Source organism: Neomonachus schauinslandi, chromosome 9, assembly GCF_002201575.2.
Source record: "Neomonachus schauinslandi chromosome 9, ASM220157v2, whole genome shotgun sequence".
NCBI lineage: Eukaryota > Metazoa > Chordata > Mammalia > Carnivora > Phocidae > Neomonachus > Neomonachus schauinslandi.
The window spans coordinates 143,214,849-143,224,460 of NC_058411.1; the positions used below are offsets into that span (position 1 = coordinate 143,214,849).

The 9,612-nt window shown below is 46.3% G+C and overlaps 1 non-coding gene across 1 annotated transcript; it reads right to left on the reverse strand.

Moving 5' to 3' along the window:
- Window positions 1-5,732: 5,732 nt before the first annotated feature.
- Window positions 5,733-5,805, reverse strand: TRNAK-CUU. The gene has a single exon. It is a non-coding gene; the product is annotated as a tRNA-Lys (tRNA).
- Between the last annotated feature and the right edge of the window lie 3,807 nt (window positions 5,806-9,612).

A 9,612-nucleotide genomic window follows, 5' to 3' on the forward strand; every position in this document is an offset into this window, starting at 1 on the left:
CTGGAGCACACGCGGGGGCGAGGGTCCCCGCGAGCCCGCTCGGCGCTCCTCCGTGCCGCCCGCGCCCTAGAGTCCGGGGGTGGGGTGGGGGGTGGCGGCTGTGGGCGCCCCGCTCCCGCCGCAGCCCCTCACGCGCCCCCCCGACGGCGGTGGCCGCTGCCCGCCCCCGGCACCCAGCCTGCCTTCTGCGTTGTGATTCTGCCACCCCCCTGCTCGTTCCTGAGGCCGCCGCTCAGCAGCGCAAAACACGGGGCACAAGGGCGGGGACCCCGTCATCTCCCTCCTGTCCCTCGCCGGCCTCCGCGCGGACACGTCCCCGCCGGGACACACGCCTGCGATCGCGTCTGCGTCCACCTCCCCTGCTCAAGGGCTCACCACATCCCCCGGGATACATAGACCTTAACTGATGGGATCTTAGTTCTCTTGCAGGACCCCGGGGTTGCTTTCAGGGCTCCACCGTCAAAACCCACGTCTTTCGACCTAAACCGTTGTACACATTGTTTCTATTATTTTAGGGGCCCCAGATGCGGAATTACTGAGTCAGAGGCCGGGGGCATGTTCAGCAGCCTTGTGAAAGGCTTCATCAGTTTACCTTTCAACCAACGATTTAAGAGAGCCTGTTTTCCCACATCCTTGCCAACCATGCTATCCTCGGTCCCTACAGCCTGGTGTCCTGTGGACAGGAAACCAGACCGGGCGCAGCATCTCCTCCAGAAATCGGGGTGGTGCTTACCTGGGGGGGGGCTGACGAGGGGTGTCTGTGTGTGCTCCATCTTTCCCTGGCGTGGTGACACGGTGTTTACGTGTGTAAAGGTTCATCAAGTTGTATGGTTATGAGTAATGCACTTTACGAGTAAGGCACTTGGAAAAACTCATCACATTGTAGAGTTACAAGTAATGCACTTCAATAAAAATATCTTTTTAAAAAAAGATTTTATTTGAGAGAGAGAGAATGAGAGACAGAGAGCACGAGAGGGAGGAGGGTCAGAGGGAGAAGCAGGCTCCCCGGTGAGCCAGGAGCCCGATGTGGGACTCGATCCCAGGACTCCAGGATCATGACCTGAGCCGAAGGCAGTCGCTTAACCGACTGAGCCACCCAGGCGCCCTTTAATAAAAATATCTTTAAAAGTCACTTTATTGGGGGGCGCCTGGGTGGGGCAGTCGGTTAAGCATCTAACTCTTGGTTTTGGCTCAAGTCATCATCTAATTTCAGGGTCCTGGGATGGATTCCCCAGTCCCGCTCTGGGCGCTGGGTGTGGAGCCTGCTTAAGATTCTCTCTTCAGGCGGCCCTCTGTGCCGCCTCCCGCCCCAGGACTCTTTCTCTCTCTCTCAAAAATAAAACAAAACATACAGGGCGCCTGGGTGGCTCAGTCATTAGGCGTCTGCCTTCGGCTCAGGTCGTTGATCCCAGGACCCTGGGATCAAGCCCGAGCCCCGCATCAGGCTCTCTGGCGGGAAGCCTGCTTGTGTTCCCTCTCTCACTGTGTCTCTCTGTCAAATAAATAAAATCTTAAAAAAAAAAAAAAATACAGACAACTAGAAAGAATAATACACTACGTATCATGCCTGGTTTCCTTAGTATGTACTTCCAACACAGAAAGGTGTTCTCTTATATAAAACAATACCATTATCACACACAACACAATTAACTGTGATTCCCTAAAATCATTTAATTCCCATTCCATATTTCCTCACTGGCTCCCAAAATATTTGTATATTTGTTGCTTTTTTTTTTTTTTCAAAACTGAATCCATTAAATGACATTTTGCATTTGGTTGTTAAATCTCTTAAATCTTTTTTAAATCTAGGCCAGAAGTTCTTACGGTAGGAATCCATGGATACAATTCAAAGGTAAAAAATTATGTCTTTATTTTCACCACATTCAAAGTGAAATTTAGCCTGTCCTTTCATTAAAAATGAAAGAAACAAACTACAACAATATCAGCAACACCTGTGGCTTTGCCACAATATAAACCAGATGTTTTCGTGTCACACGACAGTTCTTGTATATATCTCCAAGCTATCATTTACATGCATCATGATTTTGAAATTACTGTGTTTATTAGACCTGCTGCTAGATCTTGTTATTTAATGCATTAGAAATGAAGCATGTACATTACCATATTTTAAGATATTTTGATAACTTTATTTCAGTAGAATTGTTTTCCTTTACCATCCTATGTGTTTTTGTTTTGTACATTTGAAATCATTCTGAAAAGAGCTCGATGACCTCACCAGACTGCTGCAGGGTGGGAGGGGGCCCCCTGCACGAAACAGTCCACCCACATACACACTTTATTTTTAAAGGTATTAGTGTGTGTTCATGACATTTGCTTTCTGAAGAACCTGAGCCTTTTTGAATGTCTGACGTTCTGGATTTGTCTGATTGTTTACTCGCGGCCTTACTTAACTCACGTCTCTTCTCCTTATACTTTCCATAAGCTTAAAGTTAGGTCTAAAGCCTTGATTAGATCTAAGTTGAGTGTTTTTGACAAGAATATCTTATAGGTGATGCTATGTACTTCTCATCTGGGTCATATCAGGAGACTCAGGATGTCTGTGCATCTCATCAGTGATGCTAAATCTGATCACTGGGCTAAGGAGGTTAGACAATTTTGTTTTTGCATAATCAAATAGTATTTAAATTTATGGAGATTTAAACATACATACAAAAGTGGAGGGGGTACTACGATGATGTATGCATCACTCAGCCTCTACAGTTATTAATCTTGTTTCATTGCTACTGACCATTCCTCTCTCCACCAAAATCCGTAACACAAATCCCAGATATGAGATCTGTTTCCATCATAAACAAGTGAGTACACATCTCTTTTTTATTTTTTTTCTTTCTCCAAATTTTTATTTAAATTCCAGTTAGTTAACATACAGTGTAATATTAGTTTCAGGAATAGAATTCAGTGATTCATCACTTATTTACAACACCCAGTGCTCACCACAAGTGATTCATCACTTATTTATAACACACAGTGCTCTTTTTTTTTTTTTTAAAGATTTTATTTATTTATTTGAGACAGAGAGAATGAGAGAGAGAGCACATGAGAGGGGGGAGGGTCAGAGGGAGAAGCAGGCTCCCTGCCGAGCAGGGAGCCGATGCGGGACTCCAGGATCATGACCTGAGCCGAAGGCAGTCGCTTAACCAACTGAGCCACCCAGGCGCCCACACAGTGCTCTTTTTTAAAATACAATACTGTTATTACATTTAAAAATAAATAACTTCTTAGTATCTTCAAGTATCCAGTCAGCAAATAGATTCTCCAGATTGTGGTCATACATGTGTTTTTACGAGTGGTTGGTTCAAATCAGGATCCAGACACAGTTCACTCATTTCTTTGCATTTCATTTGTAAGTTATCTCTCTCTTTTTCTTGCCCTTTGCTTGTTAAAGAAACTGAACCACAGAGAATTAGCGCACTTTCTTAAAATGAATCATTAATAGAATAATTGAATGCCAAGTCTTGTAATACGAGTTCCATGGGAGAGTAAAGTGTGTTTGATTTGGCATATCTTTGAATATATTCTTTTAGCAAAAATAGTAATCAATCATCAGTCAACATAATAAATCACCAGCCAGCAACAAGAAAAAAACATCCTTTGAGATCAAGCTCATTTTTAAATGTTACTTCTGATGGAACTGTGACCCTAACTCCCTCCCTGGAGCTGAACGTTTGCATCCAATCAAACCATCGCTTTTCCTAACACTTTTAAAATGAAATGAAATGAGATGAATGGTAATTACTTAATACAGAGTATTCAAAAATAAATTTTAAATCAAAATCACCTCCTAATAGAATGCTGATTAAATTAGTGTCCTGGGGCTACCATCACAAGGTGCCATGAGTGGGTGGCTTAACAACAGGAATTTACTGTCTCACAGTTCTGGAAGCCAGAAGTCTGAGATCAGGGTGTGGGCAGGGCTGCTTCCTCTTGAGCCCGGGAGGGAGAACCTGCTCTGGGACTCTCCTTCTAGTTCTACTGGTAATGCTTGGCGTCCCTGCCTTGTGGAAACACTCCACCCTCTGCCTACATCCTCACACGGCCTTCTCTCTTGTGTCCAAAATGTGTATTTCTGGGTGTGTGTCTGTGTCCAAATTCCCTCTTTTTATAAAGACACCAGTCGTACTGGGTTGAGAGCCCTTTCTACTCCAGTATGAACTCATTTTGATTAATTACATCTACAAAACCCCTATTTCCAAATAAAGCTGTCTTCTGGGGTACTGGGGATTAGGGCTTCAACACATGCATCTTATGGGAGTGCAATTCAACCCATAACACAGGGTTCAATTTAAAATGGATGCATGGGGGTGCCTGGGTGGCTCAGTCGGTTAAGCAACTGCCTTCGGCTCAGGTCATGGTCCCAGGGTCCTGGGATTGAGCCCCGCATCGCATCGGACTCCCTGCTCAGTGGGGAGTCTGCTTCTCCCTCTTCCTCTGCCTGCCGCTCTCCCTGCTTGTGCTCACTCTCTCTCTCTCTGTCAAATAAATAAATAAAATCTTTAATAAATAAATAAATAAATAAATAAAATAAAATGGATGCATGATGAATACTTCTGGGGAGAAGAGTGTACTTACGGTGATGAGCACTGGGTAATGTCCAGAATTACTGAATCACTGTGCGGTACACCTGAAATTAATATAACACTGTATGTTAACTATACTGGAATGAAAAATCAATAAATCAATAGCTGGGTGATATCTTCATTGACTTCTTGTCAATTTACCAGTTTACCTCTTCTCTGACGGATGGGGTTTTTGCCTTTTGAAAAATTCTACATCACCCGCATCACCTAAAGATTTTTTAACTACTGTAATAATAGAGGTATTTAGCGATCTTCATTTCTGATGCTGAAATTTTCCGTGTGTTTCTTCCAGAGTCTGACATTGTATCTTGAATTGATGATAACAGCATCTGGTGGCTGTGGAGAATGTTTGGGAGTTGCTAGGAAGGATGGAAAGTATCTAAGATAAAGAAAGCATTTGCAGTTGTCAACATAAAAGCCACATTTTGCCCCTAAGAAAGTGGGTTCTTTTAGGAAAACCTATGCAGGGAAAGGTCTTTTGAGACTCCCAAATGGCAGATGGAAAAATGTTCAGTTTGAATCACTAACGTGGGGGGAAAAAACGTTAAAATAGTCCTAACGGTCTGTTCACAACAGCTACCCCATTAGCTGATCACTGAAACCGTCCTTGGGGGGTGGGGGGCTTTAAACAGCCCCCAATAACCAGGGCCCTTCCCAAGGGCAGAAAGCAAGTGAATTTAAGGACAGGAAATCAATATGCATAATAAACCCCTCGAGTCCCTGCTGATCTCCAAACTGATCAATACTGCACAGCATTCAATTAAATATTAAGTAATTATAAATTAAATATTAATTAAAAATACACCTTTCAGACGTTTTGGCAGAACCCCACAACCTCATTAATGTTCAGTCCTCTTATCCCTAACATCCGACTCACTGGCCCTCACACAGAGCGCGCTGCGACAAGGGTTTTTCTGCCCCACGTAACCGTGAACTGTGTCCCCAGAGGATGAAAATGTTCCCCAGCCTGATTGTCCCCCTTTTTAAACCGGTTAAGTCTTGGCAGTTTTTTACGTGTTGCATTGTTTGAAAACGAGAGGCTGCGGGTCGCAGTGAGCACCGTGGATGGAAAACACACTGGTGAGACCGGGCTTGACGAGCCCCGAGGGCTCCTTAGAAAAGCAAAGCCGCGGCCGCCCAACGTGGGGCTCGAACCCACGACCCTGGGATTAAGAGTCCCATGCTCTACCGACTGAGCTAGCCGGGCAGGCGGAAGCCGCCCCTTTCCTGGAGCCTTTCAAAGGAATAAGATTATTTTAACCTGCTCGAGATTTATGTTCCTCATTAGTTTTATTTTTCATATTTTGGGGGTAGAGTTTTTCACTACTCTCAACATTGCGGTTCATTTCTGATTCTGCGCACACAAACTTTTATTGTCTGATAAAATGTGCAGACGGCCCTCTAGTGGTCAGAGGGAAGCCGGCCACACAGGGGACCCCCACTGCGGCCTGGAGACGGGAGTGGGCGTGGGGGCGGGGGCCGCGGAGGTGCAGGACACCTGCTCGCGTCCATCCCGGAGACCCCCGGGGCAGGTGCTCGCCCGCCCCATGCAGGGGGGCCTAAGAGGTGCCGGACACCTGCTCGCGTCCGTCCTGGAGGCCCCGGGGCGAGACTCTCGCCCGCCATGCAGGGGGACCTAAGAAGCGCCGGACACCTGCTCCAGGCCCTCCCAGGGACCCCCGGGGCAGGAGTTCGCCCCCGATGCGGGGGGCAGGGGAGGTGCTGGACACCTGCGTGGACGCATATCCTGCAGAAAAGCTCAGAGCCCAAGGCACGATAGCAGAGCTAGTTGGCCTCTGGGGGCCCGTGTGCGCTTGAGGTTTCTGGAATTTTTCTGAGGTTTTATGGGATTTTGCAACTAAGCCATGCCATATTGTTCACACAGTAGACGGTTATGGAAAAACTAAGCAGTCTCAGAAATTAATTGAAAATGCCATATGGTGTTTTTCGCCTACAGATCTAAAAGGTGAAGACCTTTATCCTATAGACTGATAACACCTCAGTGTGGGAAGGGACACCATTTCAAGCCTCTCCCCACTAAAACTGAAAAATCAAAGACTTATTTTGCTTTTCTAGTAGGAACTGTAGTTCTCATCACCACCTAGTTCCCATTGATGAGGGAGTGCTCTACTTCATAGGAAAAACAAAAAACAAAAAAACACACATATAGGATGAGTAAAAGCATAATTTCACAAACCTTTAGAAACAAGGATGATCAAATTGTAGTTAAACCATTACATTAATAGTTGGTGGGAACTGGATATACACAAAGATCAAAGTAACAGGACCCATGTTACTCCCTAGATGCAGGAGGGGCAGTTGAATGGAAGAATGGACAGATTGGCTGTCACTACCCTGAGAAATTCATCTGAGTTTTGCTAGTGGCTTTACTAAATCCTCAACAAGAGCATGTGTCTCTGGTAGGAACGCAATTCGAAGTACACAGGATCAGGGGTAATTATTTATTCTATCCAAAAATGTTTTGTGTGTATTTGCCAGCCATTAGCTATTAATTCCAGTTCATAGGAAGTGAAGAGGCATGATGAACCAGACAAATGGCGCCACTCGGAAGCAGTAACACAAAATCAGAAGATGGGAAGCCTGCAGGACAACTGGCCCAGGGTCTTCACTGAGTATTGTATTCCTAGAAATGATTTCTGCTAGGTGAAGGGGCCCAAGGTCCGTACCAGGCAGATGAGATAGGTGATCCTGGATCGGACACTGTTCTGGATAAACCAGCTATCAATCAGATTTGGGGATCCACGGGGAAAAGTGAGTATATTTTGAGTATCAGATGAGCTGAAAATTCACTATAGGAGAAAAGTGGAGGTGGCTGATTGAAAGAAGGAGATTGCAGGCAAAATGTAATCTCTCCTCTTAGGAAAAGAAGGCCACGTAGTAAGATATTAATGGTGACACTTGGGGAATAGGAATCCCAAGTTTTACTTTTTGAATCTTTGTTTGTCTTTATTCTCTAGCTCCCTGAAATGCATATATATACTTGTATAATCATAAAAAAGGTTATTTAAAAAAATAGATGAGAAAGAAAAAGGAAAGTAAAACAAAGGTATGACTGGAGAATGAACATTTTCCGTGTTCATACGTTACTTTACAATTAGGCTGACAGAAATGAGAACCCAGAAGTGCTGGGTTCTTCTCGTGTATAAGAGGACTGCAAATCTGGTCCACACCTTCCTAGCAGTCCTGGCAAAGGAGGAAAGCTGATCGTTGTGGAGCTCAAAGTACCCTCGATATTAAGCTGTTTAAACCAAACTAATTCCTGGGGTACCAGGACCAAAATGATACAGCTCAATAGAGCCTGTTATTCAGAAAGAACTGTTCTGGGACCAAAGATACCTGGATCTTTGTTCCTTTGGAAGTTGTGTATGCGTGTTTCTTGTTTTCAAAATTGTGATGAAATAACACAATGCATAAAATTCCCTGTTTTAACCATTTTGAAGCGTACAGCTCAGGGGCATTAAGTGCATTCATGTAGTCGGGTAACCATCACCATCATCTGTCCCCAGAACTCTTTCATTGTCCTAAACTGACGCTCTGTGCCCATTAAACACTAGTCCCCCTCTGCCTCCCCCAGCCCCTGGGACCTGCCATTCGACCCCTCTAGGTACCTCATACAAGTGGAATTATACGGTACTTGTCCTTTTGTGATGGCCTATTTCGCCAAGGATATTGTCTTCAAGGTTCATCCATGTTGTAGCAGGTGTGAGAATGTCCTTCCTGTTTAAGGCTGAGTGATAGTCCAGCGTGTGCATGTGCCCCCTTGTGTTTATCTCTTTGTCTGTCAACGGACATCTGCGTTACTTCATCTTCTCTCTGAATGTTGGTGTACAAATACCTGTTGGAATCCCTGCTTTCAACTCCTTTGGGCATACATCCCAAAATGGAATTGCTGGGTCCTAGGGTAATTCTAAGTTTAGTTTTTTGAGGCAGGTCTTCTGCAATGTTTAGCCTTCGTGCAAACCATTTCCCAAATGCGGACCTCTATTTTTCAGCTGCAAAATATGAGGGTAGGGGGAGTGAGAAAGGGCTTCAGGAGGTCCCTAAGGTGCTCATGAACTAGTGACCGCCCAGGCTCCAGAATGAAAGTGCTGGTCTCCATAGAAGCTCCCTGAGTACAAGGAGAAAAGCTCTTCTTCCCAAGAGGCATGACCTGACTACCATTAGGTGCTGGTCCTGGGAGGCCTGGGGGCAAGGATGGAGGGATGGAGGATGGGGGGCTAAGGTTGCACAGGGCGGCAGCACGACGGGGCCCCTCTGCCCCACACCCCACCTGACCCCAGCATCTCCTGCCCCACCCCCTCTCCGTTCACCTTCTCTGTTCTGAGACAGGATCCAGGCCAGCCTGAAACACAAAGACACTTGAAATCTCAGTAGGGATATTTCATTCAAAGGAACCCTACCATCTTCTAGTGTCACCATGGAAACGGCTGAGATGAGAACCAGTCTGGCCTCCTCCCCTCTCCCCTCTGGGTACCAGCCGCAGCTAAACCAGACTCTTCGGTGATCTGGGGGAGACCTCTGAAGCCAGCACCATCTTTCGGATCTTTCCCCTAAAACTCTCCAGGGCTGTCCACTGCCTCGGGATGAAGTCCGAAGTCTGAACCCCGTAATCAGACCTGCCTGGTCTTGATGGGTCTTGCTTCGCCTCTCGGCCTCGACGCTCACCCCGCCCCTGCCCGCCCCCACCCCGTGCCTGCGGCTGCAGCCACACTGAGCTGGGAAGAGCAGAGCCATGTGTCTGCAGGCCTCCAGGAGGCCAAGTGTCCTTCTCCTGGGCCTGGTGTCTCACTCCCTAGTCTCCCTTCCCAGCTCCATCCTAGAAGACCCTGGTCAGGAGGCCCTTCCCCAGGAAGGCATTACTGCTTCCCAGATGGCAAACACACTCTTCTTTGCACACCCATGGTCGACCACACTCCCTTCTGACTCAACGCTGTCCCTCGGTCCAGTGTGCAGAGAGTAAGCCCATGGGCATTGGCCTGAGACCAGCTGGGTT